The sequence below is a fragment of the Adiantum capillus-veneris genome, chromosome 24, assembly GCF_014529385.1.
Source record: "Adiantum capillus-veneris isolate H3 chromosome 24, ASM1452938v2, whole genome shotgun sequence".
Classification (NCBI taxonomy): domain Eukaryota; kingdom Viridiplantae; phylum Streptophyta; class Polypodiopsida; order Polypodiales; family Pteridaceae; genus Adiantum; species Adiantum capillus-veneris.
Genome location: NC_140954.1, coordinates 18,942,466 through 18,966,197, shown reverse-complemented (window position 1 = coordinate 18,966,197; position 23,732 = coordinate 18,942,466).

The following is a 23,732-nucleotide window of genomic DNA, read 5'->3' as shown; positions in this document are numbered from 1 at the left end:
AGATAGATCCATAAGCACATGTCTATATTCTAATTCTTGTTCTCATTTATTCTCCCACATTAAATGATCAATTTAATATGATAAAATAATTTGGGTTAGTTAGATATTAGTTTTTATGACATTACCTCTCTCTCAAAATCATAGTCGTCCTCCACTATGAGATAGAGGAGATAAAGGTTTAGTCATTAGTCTATGTTTCTTAGCAGGTAGAGGATCCCTTTTTACCCTACAACCTCATTCTAGAATGGATGACTAATCCATTTGGTGCTTGGGAGACTTAACTGTTGCAAGCATGTGTGCTCTTGAGTCCATATTATATTTCCAAAGTAGAGTGACAAATTCTGCTTGGTGTTTGAGAGAGGTCATCATCATAAACATGATTCTAAGCATGCATACTACTTAAATTTGTGCACAGTAAAAAGAGAATTGATCTCATAAGACAAAAACATTGATCATATAAAAGAAACATTACATTTGCTTACTCTAATGTAGCACTGTAAGCATTGCCAAGGTTCATAGTATCCTTAACACTAGGTTGGTAATGGGACACTTTTATGTTCTGGGACACTTTTATGTCCTGTTAAGTGACCATTTTCCTTGAATTATGTCAAGAGTTTCAAAATGGATTTTGAGGTGCTATCTGTCTAGAAAGTTGTCTCATAAGTTGAAAAAAACTCGACATTTTTTTGGAATATCAATTCCATCTTTAACCTTGTCCTTGCACAACATTTCACAACCTAAACTATGTGAAAAAATGGGTCCTGTTTTTGGTTTTTTTCAAATTTTTGCAACTATACCACTCTAGAATTCATGTTTGTGAGGTCTATAATGCTAGCTCGAACTATCTTTAGTAGTCCTCAACATGTCCTGATGCTTCTAGGGAGAAATAAATGTTAAAGTTGTAAGTTATGACCAAATTACAAAAATTATCAAATCCTGTTTTTTAGCCAATTTTAGCTCTTCTATGATTTTTTTGGTGGCTTTCATGATATCCAAATGCAGTTTTGATTTTCTATGTCGCATATTGTAACATAAAGCTAATATTCCTTGAGTTTTGGGGCACCTAATACCCTATTTTGCATAGTAGACAACGATGGTTGATTTTTTCAATTATAGAAGAAAACAAAACATTCTAGTATATCAAGTATAGCTTTTTCAATATTGTTAGTTTCTTGTGACAACTACATGCATTTTGTAGGTAGTAAACATATCTAGTCATAAGGATAAAATTTGGCTAGATATTGAATAGTTTCTATGGAATTCTACAACTCATAATGTTGAACCCAATTTTTTCATGTTTGCTGTATTTAGCACTTCATCTTTGTTCCCAAGATTCCCCTTGGTAAGAGATGTATTATTCTTTTTACATGCTCCATGGCTCCTTATGAACCTAAAGGACAATAGGGAACTAAGAAAACATGCATATATTATTTGTATTGAGAGTGGCTATAGAAACTTTGATGATAGGTTTGCATAATGGTAAAAATTCAACTTTTTGTACCTATTTATTTTGGCAAAACAAAAAATAGTGAGTGAGAAGCAATCATATGTTCTGATCACCAACCCATTGAAGTTAACTAGGGAATTTAACTCAAGTCCTACAAATATCCCTAATCCTATTTTTATGCAACAAAACGTAAGAAATGATTGTTTTGATGAAAATGTACTGGTCCATCAACTTTGGAGGCTTGGTGTGACCAAAAGATGAGAAATTTTACAAGTTTCTTATTTTTTCCATGTGTAGTAGGCCTTGAACTATAACCTCATGAAAGGATTTTACAAAATGAGTGGATCTACTATGGTTTTGGAGGTTTTTTTCAAAACCCTGAAAGGACACTTTTATGTCCTGTTAGGTTACCAACCTAGTGTTAAGTTGTGTTCCTTGCATCCATCTAGCATCTTCAAAAGGATAATTTTTGAACTTAATAAGATATTGTCGGATAACCTTACCACATCTTAGTACCTTGTCTTCATGTTGAAGAATCAATTCAAACTAAAGCACCTATTCTTGATCTTCGATCTCGCGCAAGTGCTCAACGATTGGACGATTGGTTCTTGTGGTGGCTCTCCTTTGTCAGGCTTAAGTAGGTTCACATGAAAAGAATTGTGAATGAGCCAATTGTTGGGCAACTTGCGTTGATAGGCTTTCTCATTGATTGGTTTTAGAATTTGAAAAGGACCATAGTATCTTTTTGCTAGTTTACCATAATACTTTTGATGGCCCGTAGGATTTTTGCTTGTAGTCTATCTCAATCAAGCCTTGGGAAATTTAAGTAGGACCCAATCATTTTCCTTGAAAGCTAAGGCCCTTCTATGCTTGTTAGCAATATCCTTTTGCCTTTGTTATGAGGTGTATATATTCTCCTTAATCTTTTGGAAAGATTCTTGTAGGTCTCGGCTATACTCATCGGCAACAAAAATCTCCCATGTACCTTAAGTAGCAAGGGACTTCTAGGTCTTCCTTCAATGATTTCGAAAGGTTCCTTCCCCGTAGTGCTATGCACAGTGTTATTGTATGCATAATCTACAAGAGGTAAGTACTTTTCCCATTATTAACATTGATCTACTTTGATAACATAGGTCTTAAGTAGATCTAGGATTGTAAGGTTAGCTATTTCACTTTGGCTATCCGTTTGTGGGTGATAGGCCGAAGAGAAATTGAGCCTAGTACCTAGATTCTGAAAGAGACCCTTTCAAAAATTATTGGTCATTCGAGGATCTCTATCTGAAACTATTGATGTTGGCAAGCCATGGTGTTAAAAATTTGGGATATGAATAGGGTGTTAGGTAAAGGTGGTGTGCCTCACCGTGCTTTGCCCGTGACTGTCGTCCAGTATTCGGGCACCCACACTTACCTTCTTATTCTTTATACATACAAAGAATAAGGAGCTCTCACTCATTCTCACACTATGCTCATATAGTAAGATCTGGGAGTTCCACCCCACATCGTGTGTACTCTCTCTCTCTCTCTCTCTCTCTCTCTCTCTCTCTCTCTCTCTCTCTCTCTCTCTCTCTCTCTCTCCCCCCCCCCCCCCCCCCTACATGCACCGCATTCATGCACTCACAATTGGTATCAGAGCTTTGGTGAGGTGTGTGACCGCTTCTCGACGAGACGAAAGCGACGGAGCTCGGCTATGGTGGCTTGAGCACGCTTGACAGAGGTGGATATAGCTCAATGGTGTTAGTTCTCAGCTTAGGCATGTATATTTAGCTTGTGTAGAGCTTGTGTAGCAAGACATTGCTGAATATTGCAAAAAAAGAGCAATAACAAGGAGTGTTGCAGCTCGTTTTTTGTTGTTTTTGGCTCCCAAAATAGTGTTTTTTGCATATCTCCGTCACACGGAGTCGGATGGATATGATCCAGGAGTCTAGGTTGAGGTTTTGGCACATTCTAGACACGATGATCATATCCATTTTTTTATTTTTTTCTCTGAATTATAGTAGTTGCAATAGCAGCAAGTTTATGCTGCTTTTTCGATAAAAAATGGAGGTTTTTGGCGTATCTCTCACACCCAGAATCAGATAATATGATCGAGGAGTCTACCCTGAGGTTTTGGCACGTTTTGGACGCGTTGGTTATGTCAGAATTTTGAAATTTTGAGTGTTGAATTTTTTGCAATAGCCTCTAAACAATCTCGACATATAGAGGTTTTGAAGTTTGATTCCTATAGTGTAGAGAGTGATGTGGTTTGCATCTTTGGCTATGTATGGCACACTGTAGTGCTATTTGAGAGATAATTCACCTCGTTTTTGCGTATGCAAGTGATACTTTGGGATGTGACTTTCAGATTGTCACACATCCGGATGTGGTTTCATGCGCATTGTTTGACTGTGTGGGACATCTCAGAGAGCTTTTTTAGCACAATTTTGTGCAATTTCATGCTATGCACTATGTGGATACAGTTTGAGCTAGCCATAGCTCGTAGGTAGCAAGTTTATAGGTTTGCATTGTTTTTAGATAGGTACACATCCATAGAGTTTCTCGGTCATGAGTGAGCCAATTTGCCAGGCTTTTGGCATTACATGTAGATTATTTGTGGATTTTGCTGAGATAGTGTCTATTGTCATGCGTATTGGGTGAGATTTTTTAAGTTTTTGCATAGTTTTAAATGGAAACTCTGCTAGATTTTTTCCAAGATTTCTCGCCATGGTTTATACATATTCGTAGTTTGCTCTCTGATGGTTTAGTGGCCGAGTTGACTCCCACTCTGGCAGTTATCTGTAGTTTTTTTGGCTTGCGGTTTGCATGTGTTTTGACTCATTTTGCAAAGAAAACATTGTTCATTTTTTCCCGTCTTCTCGCCATAAAATTTTGCAGCGTTATGCCATCTTGTACAATGGTCGATATATTCCCACTTTCACAGTGATCGAGTGTTTACTCTGACTTTTGACAGGTTTTGTCAATTTGGACACGGTTTGGTGTTCTTGTACCCACCCTTGTAGGATTGAGGATTTGCATATGCTTGCGTGGCTACAATACAGGCTAGTCATAAGTTTCATAGGCCTTTTCAGATCTCTATAGGCAGTTTCTCTGTGGGACATATTTTGAGCTAGTTTGCTCTCTACTTGCGTATATGGTTATGCGATTTATGCTTGATTGAGAAGTTTGTCCCAGTTCATGCTTGCAGAGTTTTCAGATTGTGGAGTTGTTTTATGCATATGTGAGCATCCATTTTGATGCTATTGATCATGCTTTTGAGCATCATGTAGTGGCCAAGTTACCTCCCACTTTGTTTGCCATAGTTTGGTATGGATGGAGATGCTTTAGGTTAGAGATGGTTCTCGCTCATGATCGCGATTAACATGTTGTCACTACAGCCATGATAGGCAATGAAAGAGGGAGATGCAGGATGCTACTACGAGGACAGATGCTAAAGAGTATGCATGTGACAGACATGTCACTTTTGAGTCTATCTTGCCTTCAGACTAATTTGTGTCTTGGGATACCACATTGTTTACGCGTTCTCTACTAGATGAGCATGCACTGTTTCACGTGACACCATGTCATGATTTGTTTTTCTCTTTCTCTAGTGGGAGACTTGGCTAGGTGCAGTTTGTTGATAGTTTAGCATATGACATAGAGGGTGCTGAAAATGTATGCATGTCTTTACCTAGCGGTGCATTGCTTATGCTACGAGATGTACATTATATATTAGGACTCATCCAGAGTCTCATTTTAGTGTGTCAGTTGTTACTATAGACCAGTGGACATTGTGTACTGCTTGGAGAGCGGTCATTTTAGATTCATGGTGATAGCTAGAGGTGCTAGGAGTGGTCTGGTATACCCTTTGCATGTTTCTGACACATGAGGCGGTGTAGTGTCTGTGTATATGTAGCCAAGTTTGGAGCGAGAGACAAGGCATGTCTCTTTTGCGGATGTGCTGCATGGAGATAAGGTTGTGCATTTGTCTTGTGGTGACGTTCATGCAGATAGTGGTATCTCTGGGGATGCACAGCTTTGTCCGTCATCAGTTGAGGTGACATTAGTTGAGCCAGAGATCGATGCATTGTTCTATGATGCGTCTAATACGTTTGATGGCAACAATGCCCTTCAGACAGCTGTGTGTGATTGAAGTGGTGCTGATTTTTTTATTTTGCAGTCATTCTTAGCAGATATGCCTTTGCTAGATGATGCTCACATGGTGATGCATAGTCAAGTGGTTCCTGATGAGTATATATACGGCATTGAGGTTGCTGACAGGGATAGGTTGGCACACATAGTGCATGTTTTGTCTGCTTTTGGGTCTCTTATGTCTCACCTTTTGGTCTTGAGACCTGATCTTGCTCATGCAGTTGGTGCATTTGCAGTGAGAGTTGTCAGTCGTGCAATGACTGACACTGGCATTGTGCATTATGAGCCATGCATGTTGTCACTTGATACCTACATCAGGAGTTTCATCATATCTCTAGCCCTAGTGGTATTCATGTTGAATCTACACTAGAGCAGTTACGGAGTGAGCCAGTGGACATAGGTTGAGAGTCGTCTTCTCTCACCTCTTGTCTATACTAGTTGTAGGCTAGTCTTCTTGCCAGTTATCGACACTTAGCCTTTAGTGGGAGAATGTTAGGTAAAGGCAGTGTACCTCATTGTGCTTTGACCATGACCGTCGTCCAGTGTCTGAGCACCCACATTTATCTCCTTATTCTTTATACATACAAAGATAAGGAGCTCTCACTCATTCTCACACTGTTCCAATACAATTATATTTGGGATCTCCACCCCACATCCTCTCTCTCTCTCTCTCTCTCTCTCTCTCTCTCTCTCTCTCTCTCTCTCTCTCTCTCTCTCTCTCTCTCTCTCTCTCTCTCTCTCTCTCTCTCTCTCTCTCTCTCTCTCTCCCATACACATACTACATCACATGTAACTTTGGTCCCATAGGTCATATTTGACCTCCAAGGACGATAATAAAATCTATCTCTCTCTCTCTCTCTCTCTCTCTCTCTCTCTCTCTCTCTCTCTCTCTCTCTCTCTCTCTCTCTCTCTCTCTCTCTCTCTCTCTCTCTCTCTCTCTCTCTCTCTCTCTCTCTCTCTCTCCCATACACATACTACATCACATGTAACTTTGGTCCCATAGGTCATATTTGACCTCCAAGGACGATAATAAAATCTATCTATCTATCTCTCTCTCTCTCTCTCTCTCTCTCTCTCTCTCTCTCTCTCTCTCTCTCTCTCTCTCTCTCTCTCTCCCCCCCTTCTCTCTCTCTGTATACACACCACATTCGCACACTCATTATTTACTAAACATGTCTAATATTGTCCATATTCCTGTATTCCTATGGATGGAATTGGGCAATCCAAAGATAGATTCCATGGATATGCTCTCCCATGGTGGATTACAAATTGGCAAAGGCTGGAGCAATCCAGGTTGCTTCCCCCTATCATACTTTGTCTTTTGGCATACCACACATTTTGATACATAGTCTTGTATGTCTGTCTTCATGGTAGACCAATAGAAATACGTCTCTACTCCGTGAAGGGTAGGTTGAATCCCTCGACACCCCACATAGAAAGGAGCATGGGATTCATACGTCACTTTTTCATGAAGAGAGTGAGTAACACAAAGCCTATTTCCACAGAGACGATAACCATCCTGCAAGGTGAATGGTTCTTCTTTCTTCCCTAAGCCAAGGGCTGAGATTACATCTTTAAAATCGGGGTCAGTAGCCTACTCATTTATCATAGAAGATAGATCATCGTGAGTTGCTATAGACACCACATGTGCCCTTGATCCTCATGGTAGTGCATCGGCCACTTGATTATGCTTACTAGCAATATAAGCAATATAAAAATTTGAATTGGAAAATAAATTTTTCACACCTCATTTGTTTGTCGGAGAGCTTGGTTTGCGTCATCAAGTACTTGAGACTTTGGTGGTCCATTTGTAAGATGAATGGAGTCCCCAATAGATAGTGCTTCCAAGAGTCAAGGGCATGTAGGAAAGCTAGTAGCTCCTCTTGTCGATGTCGATTACTCACTCGTTGAAATTGAGTCTTTGACTCTCATATGCTATGGCATGCCCTTCTTGAACAAAAACTGCTCCCAAGGAAATCTCCACAAGAATCACATTTGACCTCAAATGGTTTTGAGACATTCGGTAGTGTAGGCATGGGTTGAGAGGTAAGCTTTTCTTTAATCTTGTCAAAAGCACTTTGATCTTTAGCACTCCATATGTACTTAACATTTCTCTTTGTCAAGTCGTGTACTGGTCCTTCTATTTGGAAGAATTTAGCTATGAAGCATCTATAGTATGCACACATACCAATAAATATTCGTAGATCATGTAGATTTCTTGGGTTAGGCCATCCTTTTATTACCTCAAGCTTGGCTGGATCCATACAGATACCATCTTGGGATATAATATGACCTAAGTATTGAATCTCTTGGAGGAAAAATTGACTCTTCTTTTGGTTAGTGAAAAGTTTATTCTTCCTCATAGCTTGCTTGAAAAACAACTTGGAGGTGTTACTTATGCTCCTCCAAAGATCTGGAGTAGATGATAATTTCGTTGAAGAACACTCCAGTGAACTTGCGATACGATCTGAGGATTTTCTCCATTAGGCGGTTAACATGGCTGTCAAACCAAAAGGCATGACAAGATATTGATAAAAACCAAACATTGTACATAACGCGGTCTTTATGATATCTTCATTTACTATCCTTATTTGATGATAGTCACTTTTAAGGTCAATCCTATTGGAGTAGAGTGAACCTTGTAGCTTCGGGTTGTAGCACCTCTTCTTGATGTTCGATCTCTAGAGGGTCTTCAATCATTGGGTTTTTTGGTGGCTCTCCCTTGTAAGGCTTGAGTAGGCTCACATAAAAAGCATTGTGTATGAGCCAATAATTGGAAAAATTGAGTTGATAGGCCATCTCATTGATTGGTCTTAAAATTAGACAAGGACCATAGTATCTTTTTGCTAATCTAGCATGATACTTTTGGTGGCCCGTAAGATTTTTGCCCATAGTTTGCCTTAATCGAGTCTTGGGAAACTTAAGAAAGACCCAATCATTTTCTTTGAATGTTAAGGCCCTTTTGTTCTTGTTAGCAGTAGCTTCTTGCCTTTGTTGGGATATGGATATAGCCTCCTTAATATTTTGGAAAGATTCTTCTAGGTCTCGGCTATACTCATCGGGAATGAAGATCTTCCCATGTACCTTAAGTAGCAAGGGACTTTTAGGTCTTCCCTCTATGATTTCCAAAGGTGAGTTTCCTGCAGTAGTATGGACATTGTTATTGTATGCATACTCTACAAGTGGTAGATAATTCTCCCATTGTGAGCGTTGATCTACTTCTCTAACATAAGTCTTTAGTGGATCGAGAATTGTAAGGTTAGCTATCTCACTTTGGCTATCTGTGTGTGGGTGATAGGCCAAAGAGAAATTCAACCTTGTATCTAGATTCTCAAAGAGGCTTTTCCAAAAATTACTAGTCATTTTAGGATCTCTATCTGACAGGATGGATGTTGGCAATCCATTGTGTTTGAAAATTTGAGATATGAAGAGGGTTGCCATTTGGTGTGCCTTAATAGTCTTTTTGATAGGAATAAAGTGTGCTTGCTTGCTAAACATGTTAACTATTGTCCATATTCCCATATTCCCATGGATATACTTGGGTAACCCAAAGATGAAATCCATGGATATACTCTCCCATGGCAAATTAGGGATTGGTAATGGCTTGAGTAATCGAGGTTTGTTCCCTCTATCATACTTGGTCTTTTGGAATACCACACATTTTGAAACATACTCTTGTATGTTCACTTTCATGGTGGGCCAATAAAAATACGTCTCTACTCCTCAAAGAGTAGGTTGAATCCCTCTATGCCCCGCATAGGGAGGAGCATGGGATTCATACATCACTTTCTCATGAAGGGAGTGAGTAACACATAGCATGTTGCCATGGAGAATATAACCATCCTCCAAGGTGAGTGGCTCCTCTTTATTCCCTAAGGTAAGGTCTGACATTATGTCTTTAAAATTAGGGTCAGTAGTGTACTCATCTATCGGGGAAACTAGATCATTGTGAGTTGCTATAGACAATGCATTTACCCTTGATCATCGTGATAGTGCATCGGCCACTTGATTATACTTACCAACAATATGAGCAATATAATAATTGGATTTCAAAAGAAAATTTCCAACCTCATTTGTTTATCAAAGTTCTTGGTTTGCATCATGAAGTATTTGAGACTTTGGTGGTCCATTGGTAAGATGAATGGAGTCCCCAATAGATAGTGCTTCCAAGTGGGTGTCGAGGGCATGTAGGACAACTAGTACCTTCTTCTTGTAGATGCCTAATACTCTCTTGTCAAAATTGAGTCTTCAACTCTCATATGATATGGCATGCCCTTCTTGAAGCAAAACTGCTCCAAGGCAATCTCCACAAGCATCCTTGAACCTCAAATGGTTTTGAGAGATTCGGTAGTGTAAGCATGTCATATAATGGTCCTGCTATTTGGGACAATTTAGCTATGAAGCGTCTATAGTATGCACACATACCAATAAAGTTTTGTATCTCATGTAGATTCCTTGGGTTAGGCCATCCTTTTATTACCTCAAGCTTGGTTGGATCCATACAGATACCATCTTGAGGATTGGAGAACAAAAGGGAGAGGAACTAGGCCTCACCATCCCCTTGTCTACCAGCTCATGCACTTGCCTCATAATCTCCTTTTGTTGATCTTGAGAAACTCTATAAGGAGGTTTATTAATAGACAGCGAGCTCTTGGGTAGAATCTCTATCATATGGTCATCATCCCCTTGTTTTGGAGAGAGGTAATTCCATAGGGATGTCATCAATAAATACATCTTGGAATCTATTTAAAAAATTAGAAAATTCTAATATTCTTGATTCCTACCACTTTGTTTTGTTAAAACATTAGCATCATTTAGAGACTCTTTGAAAAAAATCATGAACAAGGAAACCGAGCTTTTCATTGACTTATCAAAAGCAGGTGAATTTACAAGTCGTATAGTAGGACCGGACTATATACATGCTCTTTTCCCTGTAGGTGAAGTAGATTCTCCTTTTAGGGAACTTCATGTTGGCAGCCATGTGGTTGAGCCATGGTGCCCCTAGGATAACATCTTCATGTTGCAGAGGAGCGACGAAAAAGTCTTCTTTGTTGATGTAGCTTTGGACATAAAGCCTTGAATTCCCAATCAATTGATGAATGAAGTCTTGTTGTCCCTTGAAAGCCCCATCGACAGTTATAGTATCTCCCATCTCAAAAGCTTGTATGCCCAGCTTTGTGGCCAACTCCGTTGACATGAGGTTGTGAGTATAGCCAGGATTGAATAGGATGAAGGCATCATTCTCCCTTACCTTTCCCCAAGCATATGAAAGGGATGATCCTTTGCAATGAGCATCCTCTTTTGGAGCTTTGATCGTGGAATCTATAGGAGTCTCCTTGGGGGCATTTGTTTTGGGGCAAGAATGATAACCATGTCCTTGCTCCCCACACTTAAAGCATTTGTGATCTTTACGAAAAGTCTCTAGCTCTTCAGGAGAGAGTTTGTTTTTACCTTTGTAAACTCCTTTCTCCTTGGTCTTGTTGTTGTTGTTGGAATTGCTTGGGAAGAACTTTGAGCATTGTTCTTCCCCTTTGCATCATTTCGATCTTTGTTTACCATGGGTCCTTTTAGTCCTTTGTTGGAAATTGATACAAGATGCAACCATAGTATGGTGGATGACTTTGGTGATAGAACTGAGATGTTGGGAATTGACATACGCGAACATTTCTTCAGGTAGTCCCACAAAAAATTGCTGATTTTTCTTGGTGAAGTCTATCTTTTGAAGGACTGTAGCTTTGGGATAAAAGTCCCAAAACTTATCTCCGTATTTGTGGATAGACTCGTTGGAAAGTAACTTCAAACTCTACCATTCAGTGAACACTTTATCTTTGGCATCGCTTGAAATGGAAACTTGTAGAGTTTTCCATGTCTTTGGAGCTTTGCAGTTGCCATAAAGGCTAGCCCACCATTAACGAGGAGATTTTTGAAAGTGCATAGCTACATGACATAAGCTGGAAGATTCATTGAAGCCCCTGTATCCAAAGGTCGCATCAAATTGATAAATAAAGGACAATACTTTGTTATAGTACCAAAGGTGCCATCATAAGTGAGAAAAGAGATATTCTTTCCTCCCTCTTTGAACTTCTTAAGCTTTTGGGACCTTTTCCAATCAGGGTAGGATTTGTGATGTCTTCTCCTCTTGTATTCTCTAGTAGAATAACTGCTACTTTTGCTGGAAGAGGAGGAAGGTGAAGAAGAAGGGGAAGAGGGTGACCTCTTTTTTTCTTTTTTCTTCCTTTGTTTCCTCTTTTCCCTTTTGAAGTGACGAAGAGATGCACTATAGGATGATCTTTTCCTTTTGGGAGGAGTTGGGGATTGTCGAGACCACCATATTCATGGAGCCACATATTCAGAGGAATTCAAAGATTCACTTCTTTCTCGTTCATTGGATTGCTTATCTTCTCTTATCGGAGCGTGAGTCTTCTTTTGGAAGTCCCAACAAGAGGTTTCCTAAGCTCTCTCTCTTCTTGGAGAGGTAGGGAAATCCCATAAGCACGAAGTAGTTGGGTAACTTTGGCTTGCAAGGCAGGGTTTCCCATAGCTTGTTGCAACCTAGTAACAAAATAGTTCACAACATTGGGGCATCATTAGTAGCACATTCATGTGCAAAATCAAAGTTTTCAATATTCATATACTCTCTTGATTATTTCTAGACATGCTAATTAAACTTATGTATATTCTACTTTGTGCTTTTGTACCCTCAAAAACCTTAGTTGCTACTCTTCTTTACCTTTGAAAATTAGCTCTCGAGCAGCCGCACCCGTGTTTTAGAGACTGTTGATTGCAAAGAATAGTGAAGAGGGCCTAACATGAAGGTTCTAATGATGATTCCCCCATGTTTATCAATTATCTTGTTACTAGGTTGCATCAAGCTATGGGCAACCCTACCTTGCAAGCCAAAGTTACTCACAACAACTTTGTGCTTATGGGATTTTTTGCTTTAAACTTCTAGAACATTCATGTGCAAAATCAAAGTTTTCAATATTCATATACTCTCTTGATTATTGCTAGACATGCTAATTAAACTTATGTATATGCTACTTTGTGCTTTTGTACCCTCAAAAACCGTAGTTGCTACTCTTCTTTACCTTTGAAAATTAGCTCTCGAGCAGCCACACCCGTGTTTTAGAGACTGTTGATTGCAAAGAATAGTGAAGAGGGCCTAACATGAAGGTGATAATGATGATTCCCCCATGTTTATCAATTATCTTGTTACTAGGTTGCATCAAGCTATGGGCAACCCTACCTTGCAAGCCAAAGTTACTCACAACAACTTCGTGCTTATGGGATTTTTTGCTTTAAACTTTTTCCACATGCACGTTCTCAAGCTTTTGAAAGAAAGGATTTTTTTAAAACCCTACCCTATCTTCAATAATATTTCTTTTTATATGTTCAAGTGGGGAGAATGTAAGAGTGATCCAAAATATAGAAGAGGTCGTGCAACATCTCAATATTTCACTAAATCTAGGCTGTGTTAGGGAACAATCACAGCACATACCTGCAACTACTAGAATCTATGCATTAAAGGGAGAAAAATAAGATACATGGAGAGGAAGAAAAGCAAAAATAATTTGGGAGCTGAGCGAGGGAAACAACGATGATCACAAATGGGTCCTAATTATATGCTAGGGATTGGGGCTTTTGCAAATTGGTCGTTCTACATGCAAGTAGTATGCTCACACCAAGAAGGCAATATCAATTTCTTAAGCGTGGATACACAATGTAGTGTCCTTATCTATCTGATTAATCTAATAATATTTAGAGTAAATTTTTAAAAGTTATTACTAAGATTTACGAGGATAAATAGCCTTAATGGCTTTGAGTTTTATTTTTTACTTATCTACTTTCATCTCATATTTAGAATCTATAGCTATTATGAGTTTAGTATATTTCTCCTATTTCCTATGTTATCATATTGTATTTTCTATTTTAAATTGATATTGATCTTTTTGGGATACATACACACTCTTGAACCTTCTTTTCAAGTATCAAGGTCATGCTTCCATGCACCATGATGTTTGTATTCTTGGAGCCATAAGTAATTTCAAGATTCAAGGTCATGCTTACATCAACATAAACGTGTGCATTCTTGGAGCCATAAGGAAGTTTAGGAGATTGAAGATGTTTACAAAAGAAAAAACATATGTTTTTGTAGAGTTTTTGGCCTCCACTTTCTATTCAAATTTGAAAAGTGTTCAACATAAAAGTTGTAGCTTGTGGGCTAAAAGATATGCTCATTTTCTTCCATAATTTTTGGAGCTTTGGATAGGAGATATGATCAAAATGGTGGATCCTAGCCTGCCTAACCACATCATAGACATGTCATTTTCAAGCTCATGTCTTGCTCACATTGAAGTATCTCTTCAAGTGGAACTCTTGAGGGTTCTCTCCACCTATGTAAAGAACCCTCTTCTTTCTTGTAAATCTATCAAAATTTAGTGAATGGAGTGATGTAGATGGGAGGGAGTAAGATATAGAGAGGATCCTAGCTTCTACGCATGCCTTGGGGAAGTTCTAGCTACATTTGTAAGTACTCACATATTTTCATAATCTTGTGATTATCTAATGTACACATCTTTTATTCATCAATAAAGGATTTTGGTTGGCCTAAGAAGGTGTCCAAGGCTACTACTCACTTACTTCTTCAACAAATCATCAACATACTTGTGGTTGTATTTTGAAATATGTAAATCTTTACATTCTTTATTTTTGTCTTTCTCTACCTCTCTCCCTCTCTAACCACATATCTATCTCTACATATACCTCTATCTCTATATCTATCTTCTTTATATCCTAGTTACCAATCGTATCTACATATATCTCTATCACTATCATTATCTTCATCATATCCTAGTTACCAACCATAACCAGATCCTTCCCTTTATGCTTATATTGTCATAGATGAATAACTCACATAACACCAACTTTATCCCTTTTCATTTTGTGCAATCTCTTAGGATTATGTATTTCTAAGTCATAAAATTCACTTTCAGCAAAGAAATGTACTTCTTTTTGGACATGAAAGACTACGAGAATTTCTTCTCTCTCACATCTCTCATTATTTTACCACTCCTAGATTATTATAATTCACTCATTGTGCAGATAATTTTTTTTCTCTAGGGTGTGAGTCTTGCTTGATTTGTCATGAACCAAGAAAACTTATATACACAACTCATTCCAATCGCTAGGAAAAATATATACATCATTGTGAGCATTAAATTACAATTTCAACAAAAAAATCAAGGTTTGTTTGGGCGACAAATGTTAGCTGCTATAAATATATCAGTAAATCCTTTCATCTTACCCTTGATTAGGTATAATCTAAGCTTGGATGTTTTCATCTTTGTCTTATTTTGAGAAATTTGTGCGTACATGAGTGTGTGGAAGAGAGACTTATATAGCTGCACTTTAAGTATTCATTACCAAATACTAGCCTTAATCAAGTGAATCCTTTTCTACCTCCTCACACAAGCTCTCACAGCTAGAGATTCGGTACCTTCCTAGCAAGCACGCCAACTTCTCAACATACTTTTGAAGAAACCCAATGTGAAAGAAAGCTAGGGTGAGAGTTTGTGGGAGTAATGAATGATTACACAATGCCAGATGGTGTGCATTTTGATGTGTCTACAATGAAAATGTTGCAAGCAATTGCTTCATTTATCCAATACCAACATTCTGTAGAAAGACAGAAGGTTTCAACAAAAAATTCTTTTCAAGCAATGTCAACAAAATGGACTAGTTTGATGGGAAATATGTGACAAAGTACCTTCCCCAATATTCGAAGAAGATGGAATTGCATTAAGTATCAGAACGTTAAAGGATACAAAGCTTTGAATTCAATGTGACTCCTAAGGAGAGGGAGCATGTAAGAGAAAATAGAGAAGGGAATGGGGCAAGTTGGAAAGCATTAAAATTGGCCCTAAAGGAGGAGTACTCATGAAAGATTTAGAGAGAGTTACAAAAAGAACATTTTTGGAATTCATAGCCAACACAAGGAGGGAATCTCTCCAACATAGTTGCTTAGGGAATTTGAGCAATGCTATTTTCAACTAACAAGGATAGAGGAGGCCTCCTCGGAATCAGAGAATACAACTCATCTTACAAGAAACATAATAAGAACTTCAAGAAAACTTGGAGCTACTACTTGAAGACAAAGATGATAAGCAAGGACTAAAGAATAATTGGAATGATGTTGAAGATGTTTTCTCATTGCTTGCAAAGAGAAAACAAAAAAGAGTCATTATTTCTACTTTGACCTCCGTAGTTCCTTAAAAGATGGTAAAGTCTTCTACTATAGCTCCAAAAATTTGATGAATATGTGCTAGATGAAATTGTGAAAAGCATGCATGAATTAAAACTAACACTTGCAAAGCTTGAAGGATGTTGTGTTCTTTAAGGATGGTAAGATCCAATAAGCGAGATAGGTCTACCCTTAAGAACTAATTTTGGGAAGGGAGGAATGTAGAATTCAGTAGAGGATATGTCTTCTAGTCATGTTGTATCTGTAGTTGAGGCTGCTGCTTATGGATCAAATATCGAGTACTCCAAGAATTTTATGAGTGACGAGATGAGATGATGGTAAGTCATGGAAAAATGTTATAGAATTGTTTAGGAAGGGAAAGCTTACAAAGGAGATCCTACATGAGGCAGGGAATTGCCTACACCTAGAAACAAAGTAAAATGATTCAGTGGACTCATTGTCAGTGCATGCCTACATTACAAAATGCCAACAAAAGGAGACTACTGTAGAAGAGAAGTACAACCATTTAGTCTTTGAAATAAGTGAAAATGTTTGATGGACACTTGGATGGTGAAAGTAGCAAAAAATGTTGGAATTAGGGTTGCGGGAAAACACACACACCTTGGAGAAGATGAAGGAAGCTCAAGACACACAATAGAGAGTGTATTACTTAGTGTGCAATAGAAAGATGGATAGCCCTAGAGTGATGAGCATATATACAATGCCCCAGCGGTCCTAGTGTTTTCACACACATCACTACCACATGTATATGGTAACGAATCTTCCCTGGAGTGATGCGGTGAATGAGAGCTGGCACATGAGTAAAAAGAAATGCTATTCCCTGAGGACATGATCATGCCACAAAGGGGAGTAAGCCCAAAGCTTTACGGAAAGCTTCAAGATTCTCACTAGCCAATGCCTTTGTGAAAAGATCTGCAAGGTTGCCCTGTGTTGTCACATAAGCCAAGTTGATCTCTCCTGCTGAGAGGCTCTCCCTAACATAGTGGTAATGCACCTCAATGTGCTTTGTGCGAGCATGAAAAACTGGGTTCCTTGCAACTGCCAATGCCAGACTGTCAGTGTAGATAGTGTTGGGAGTGTCCTGTCCAACACCCAAATCAGCCATAAGGCGTCTAAGCCATACACACTCGACCGTAGCTATAAAGACTGCCTTGTACTCAGCCTCACAACTCAAAGTGGCCACAGTAGGTTGCTTCTTGCTCAACCATGATATACATGAACTGCCAAGCATCAAACAAAAACCACTTGTGGACACTTTCTATCAAAACAACCAGCACAATCTGAGTGTGAAAAAGCATGTAAGTCTAGCGGCAATGATCCCCCCTTGGGATAAAACAAGCCAAGATGTAAAGTGCCACTAAGGTGGTAGAAAATCCTCTTGACAACCTACCTGTGCTTAGACCCTGGACTATGCATAAATGTGCTGACGTGTGATACTGCAAATTGAATATATGGCCTCGTGTTGCATATATAAATGAGGCATCCAACAACAGTTTGCTAAAGAGTGACATTTGCACGATTACCAACATCATGAAGACTCAATTTCAAATCTGTTTCCATGGAAGTGGCAATAGGTTTGCAATCCTCAAGTCCAAACTTACATAGCAATGTTTCTATGTAACTTTTTTGACACAAGGCAATACCACCATCACACTGCTGAAACTCTATACCCAAGTAGTGATGCAACAAACCCAAATCTTTCATCTTGAAAGTAACATTCAAATCAGCCTTAAATTCAACAATATTTCTCTCATTTGGTCCAGTGATCATCAAATCATCTACAAAAAGAACCACAATGAGAAATACATCACCCTCACGCTTTACATACATTGTGCTTTCTGTTGGACTGTTACGAAAGCCTTGTTTGATCAAATGAGTGTCAGCTTTCTCATACCAATCACAAGGAGATTGCTTTAACCCATACAAAGCCTTCTTACATCTACACACTTTGTCCTCTTGTCCTTTCTTGACAAAACCACAAGGCTGCGTTACATAAACTTCCGCAAATATGTCACCATTCAAGAAAGTAGTAACAATGTCTGATTGATGTACATCCCTCACCAAAATGAGCTGCCAATGCACATAGAAAACGCACAGTATTCATATAACAAGTGGTAGCAAAAATCTCTTCATAATTTATGCCTTTTTTCTGTGCATAACCCTTTGCAACAAGTCGGGCCTTATGGCGATCGATCTCACCATCTAGCTTGCGTTTTAACTTGTAAAACCACTTCGTACCAATGGCCTTTTTGCTAGGAGGTAAATCACATAAAGTCCATGTGTCATTTTCTATAAGTGCATCATATTTTGATTGCATGGAATCCATCCAATTTTCTAAATTCTGTGCTTCATCAAAAGACAGAGGTTCCTTAACCTCATGTAAGCTAGACACAGCCAAAGCATAACAATCTGATGGATAAGATGCATAGCAAGAGCCTGAACAAGTATGACTAGAAGAAGGTGCATCCAATTTACTGTCACGCAAAGTATGCACCAGCCATTTTGGCATACCTCTAGCCTGCTCATTTTTAGCCATTTCCTCATCAAGTACATCATGTACATCTGCATCAGTAATAGGCTGATCTATAACATTTTTGAAAACCCCCATAGGCTATACATTTCCCTCATTGGAATTTACGTTCGAACTTCCCCCATTGAAAAGAGGAAACAAAGTGTCATAAATGTCCTATGAGCTTTCATTACTGTCTCTAGTACATGACAGCAAGGGTTGAATAGAATCTTCCACAAACACTACATCCTGTGAAACCAAAATATGCTTTCTTTGCGGATGATACAACCTGTAACCTTTGATTTCAGCATTATAACCAACAAAAATACATTTGATAGCCTTATCATCCAATTTTGTGAATTGTGTTTGTGGCACCAAAGCATATGCCAAACAACCAAAAACACGCATGTGCTCAATAGAAGGCTTTCTATCATGCCATGCTTCATATCGAGTGATAGACTGCAAAGCTTTTATAGGACACCTGTTTAGTACATAAGTGGCACACATGATGGACTCAAGCCAAAAATAATGCGGCAAAGCTTGACTTTTGACCATACATCGTGCCATTTCCGTAAGTAACCAGTTTTTCCTCTGAGCAACACCATTTTTTTGAGGTGTATAAGGCAATGTACATTGGTCTTTTATCCCACGACTAGCCAAAAATGCATTAAATTCATGAGACATATACTCCCCCCCTCGATCGGAATGGAGGGTGCCCATAGTACATTTTGATACATTTTCAGCCATAGCCAGAAATTGTTTGAAGCACATAAAAACTTCGGACTTCTCTTAAAGAGAAAATAACCATGTATATCTAGAGTAATCATCAATGAAAGTCACTAAGTAAAGGTAATTTCCCAAGGACGGAGTTTGCATGGGCCCACAAACATCACTATGCACAAGCTGCAACCTGCATGTGGCCCTAACTGAACCATCCTTTGGAAACTTTGAACGCTACATCTTACCCAAAATACATCCTTCACAAACATGTTTGACAGGTGCTTCGAGAGCTGTTAAAGAAGAAACCATATCAGATTTCGGCAAATGCAGCAAACTAGCAAAATTCAGATGACCAGAACATGCATGCCAAAGTTTTGCATCTGAAATAGCCCTTGAATCAGCAAATGCATTTGCAAAATTTTATCCACACTTGTCATACAAAGTGAGCTTATACATCCCACGACATAAAAGGCCATATGAAACAATTTCATCACCAAAAGTGAGATCATGAACTCTACATCTATCATCCACAAGTTTGACTACAAGTCCAAGTCTAGCAAGTGTGGATACAAACAAGAGATTCTTATTGATCCCAGGTACATAAACTGCATCACCAAGTGTGAAGGAATTGCCATTCGCAGCAGTAAGCACAATCTTTCCAACTCCCTGAATCGGATAAGAGGCATTGTTGGCACAAGTGACTCAATTCCCATGAGGGACACACTCAAGAGAGGTGAACAATTCACGATGTGAGGTAATGTGCTTTGTAGCACCACTATTGAAATACCACACATGTGAATCCGTAACAACTAAAATGCATGCATCATGGACAACAGGATTGTAAGTGCACTCTGCACTAAAAGCCCATTCTATAACAACATCAGCATCACAGTCTCCTTTCACAGAAGACTCAACAATGGTTGCATTTGTAGTGCAACTAGCATTTGCAGTGGAACCACCCTCTTTCTTCTTAGCCTCTTTGGCCTTCAACTTAGGACACTGCTTGATCAAGTGATCATTAGATTTACAATAATGGCAACGCATATTCTTTTTGTCCTTATCACCAGAATTTCCAGACGAATTGTTGCCAGTAGAAGCATTAGGAATAGAATTTTTGCCACTCGCAATAGAACCATAAGAAGTGGCTGCATTGCTGCTACCACCCTTTCTTTGAGAAGCAATAAAATCCTATTCAACTACATGCTTCCTAGTCATGTTTTCTCTGGAAAGTGACTCTTGCAACAGCAATGTGCATAATGCATCAAACTTGACAACTTGAGGATTTCCTTGGGTCATAAGTCTCCAAGTACTAACAAAAGTCTGGTAAGAATCTTGTAAGGCATCAAGAACAGTCTGCACAAGGGACATGTCTAAAATGACTTCACTTGTAGAAATAAGTTGCTCATTGGTACCCTTGACACTAGCAAGCAAAGTGCCCATATGATCTTCCTCATGCATAATCTTCGATTCCAGATCTTTACGCAGTAAAGCAATTTTAGCCTCATTGCGGCTTCCATAAAGACCTGCTAGAATATCCCAAGCCTGTTTTGTAGATTTTGCTGATTGAATGTGAGGAACAATGGAGTGCTTTGCAGACAACGAATCAATTCATAAGCTTGCGCATCCTTTACATCCCAACAAGCTTGTTCTACCATAGGCAAGACAACTCTAACAACAGCAATCCTTGCAGCAAGACCTGTAGCATCCTCAACATCGCCTACATCCTCGGAACAAGGACGTACATCAATGCCCTGCACAATGTTCCAAACACCCTATGACACAAGAATATGTTGCATCATATAAGCCCACATAGGGTAATTGTCCCCATCCAGCCTGTCTTCAGCAAAAAACATCTTGAACACATGAGTCTTGTTATCAGTCATGGTAAATGCTGCTCTTGATGTGAAAACTACCCGAAAATAGGAGAAACAAAGCGGGAATAGCACGTGCTATATAGCACAAACCATAGAAGAATGTAGGGCACCTGTTATGCAAAAACAAAAACTGACAAAAATTCTGCACAAAATGAGAAAATTGCATGTGCAGACCTGCCTATAGTGGAAACGGAGGCCGAAATGAGCCCAAATAAAAAATCTTTTTGTCGACCTATGAACGCTAACCAAAATTGAGGTCTGCTCAAAATATTTTTTTCTTTTTTCCAAAATTTTGTTGACCTGTGAATGCTCGCCAAAGCTCACAGAAATCGAAGAAAGTGAGCAGGCGTGTGTGCTGGAGCTGCTGGCCGACTGAGCCTAGGAGGACAGGGCCTGCTCTGATACCAATTGTTGGAATTAGGGTTGCAAAAAAATGCACACAGCATGGAGAAGACGGATGAAGCTCAAGACACACAATAGAGAGTGTATTACTTAGTGTGCAATCGAAAGATGGATAGCCCTAGAGTGATGGGCATATATACAATGCATGGGGGGAAAAACCTCCTAAAGAGGGAAAAAATGCGTCGGTGGTCCTAGTGTGTTCACACACATCACTATCACATGTATAGGGTAACAAAAAACTCATTCGGTGAACTATATGTAGCATGTCCAAGTGTGAATGTGACAATAGGTAACGTGAAAATTGACCAAAACCTTTTTGTATAGGATACATCTTCATATAATCTTATCTTGGAACAACCCTAGATTGAAGGAGTTTCAATGGAAACAAAAGTGATGGATGATGGTTCAACATATGCTAGAACAATTTCTTACTTTTTGTCTAAACCATGGAAAAATTTGAGACAACTTTCGAAAGAACTCTTTACCAAAGGTAAGTAAAGAATTTCATGACCATAGCATAGTAACAAGAAACCTTTTTTGTGTTTCATCATTTTGTTGTTTTGACACGTTATTTTTTGAGGATGGGAAGAAGAAACAAATTGGTTTCATGAGCATAATACCTAATTGAGCACTTTTGATATTAGCTACATATATATTTACATTTGAGGACATTGTATAATAAGTAATGCTCAAATTTTCACCACAAAGGTCAATAGTAAGTCATAAGTGGTAACATGACATAGCCTTAAATGCATATGCATGCTTATTTCCAAAAAAAATGTGTGTGTGTAGTTATTTTTAAACTAATACTTATACACAAAAGAACATATCAGTTCAAAAGACAGTTGGCTTTAGACAAAGGACAAGGATTAGCACAAAAACGTCTCAGTATATAAAATAGTTACTAGAACAACTGATACTAAAGTGAAAGAGGCCAAGTATGTCGATGACGAATAGCAACCAAGTGAAAAAGATCCTAAGTAAAGAAAGAGTCCCCACTTGCATCCATATAAACAAAACAACAGATTTGTTATCCTTGAATACATATTATAGGTGTCAACAAACCTATCAATTGTTATCCATGTCCTACTTAAAACCTTTTTAACTTATACCTACCATCCACGTACTATAAAATACCAGCAAGTATCCATTCTTGAAAAATGTTATGAGTTTGTCATAGAGTGAGATCAAGAACCCATAACTCCTCCTTGTAAAGTGTGTATTATATATTTTTTCAAAATCATTTTAGGCTTGTGATTAGAACGTTATCACCCCTTCTAATCCAAGTAAAGTTTTTATAATAGGTTGTAAAAGTAAGTAATTATCCTATTTTTAAAAGGAAACTATACATATTTTATTAAAATTAATATAATTAGAAGGCCATCACCCCTTTTGATCCAAGTGTTTTACTCATTTCCATCCCATGAAACCTTTTTGTCAAACCACTTCAATTATTGAGATGTTCTTGTTTCTAATGAAATTCATGGTCAAGAAAGTTAAATCATTTCAAGTAATAAAATCTATGGTTTAATCATTTCCTAGTCAGGAAATGGCTTATTCCCTATCCATACAACACAACTAACTAGTTTTAAGAAATAAACATTAGGAGTTACAATTGTTAAATCATTCTTGAATCCTAATGAAAATCAAGCTAAAAAGGAGCTATCAACCAAGCACTAGGCATGTAATGAACCAATAGTCATTGAAGCAAACGCTAGTGGTAAGCTAGGTTTGAGATGAAAACACCCCCTTTATAACCAAAAAGGGGGGGAAATGAGCAGTTGAACATGTGTAGTACCATTACTAAGTAGAAAAGCCGAACAACCCAAAGGAGCTAGGTAATCTCAGCCAGCAAGTTGCCATCAGTAGGTATTCTAAGCTAGCCCATGGCATTACTTTCAAGCCGCTCTCTTACTAAACCTCTTACAATTTAAAGTGGTTTTGTAATCAAGAAATAGATCTAGGATCACATTATCCCAAGTATTATCCTTAAGGGAGTGAGGTTACCCATCTAGTAAAGAACAACCCACATCTCATTTTGAGGACCATACAAAAAAGATTATCATAGCACCCATCCCCAAGCATAAGTCTGGCATTATACATCATATAAATGGAGTCTATCAAGAAAAGTGGTTTATTAACAAAAAGGTTTCCCAAGGTTTGACACACCCAAATGCTCCAGTCAAGTATATTAGATCAACTAACTATGCCCGAGTATTTCCAGGACATAATAATATATCTCTATTAGTGTCATTAAAGGGACACAGAAACCAAAAGTAAGGGATCAGTACTCCCATAAATACTGGATCAATGGGGGCATCAAGAGCCAACAATGTTTTGATCAACAAGAGCCAGAACTCTTTACTAGCAACAGTTTTATTGTCTAGGAGCAGC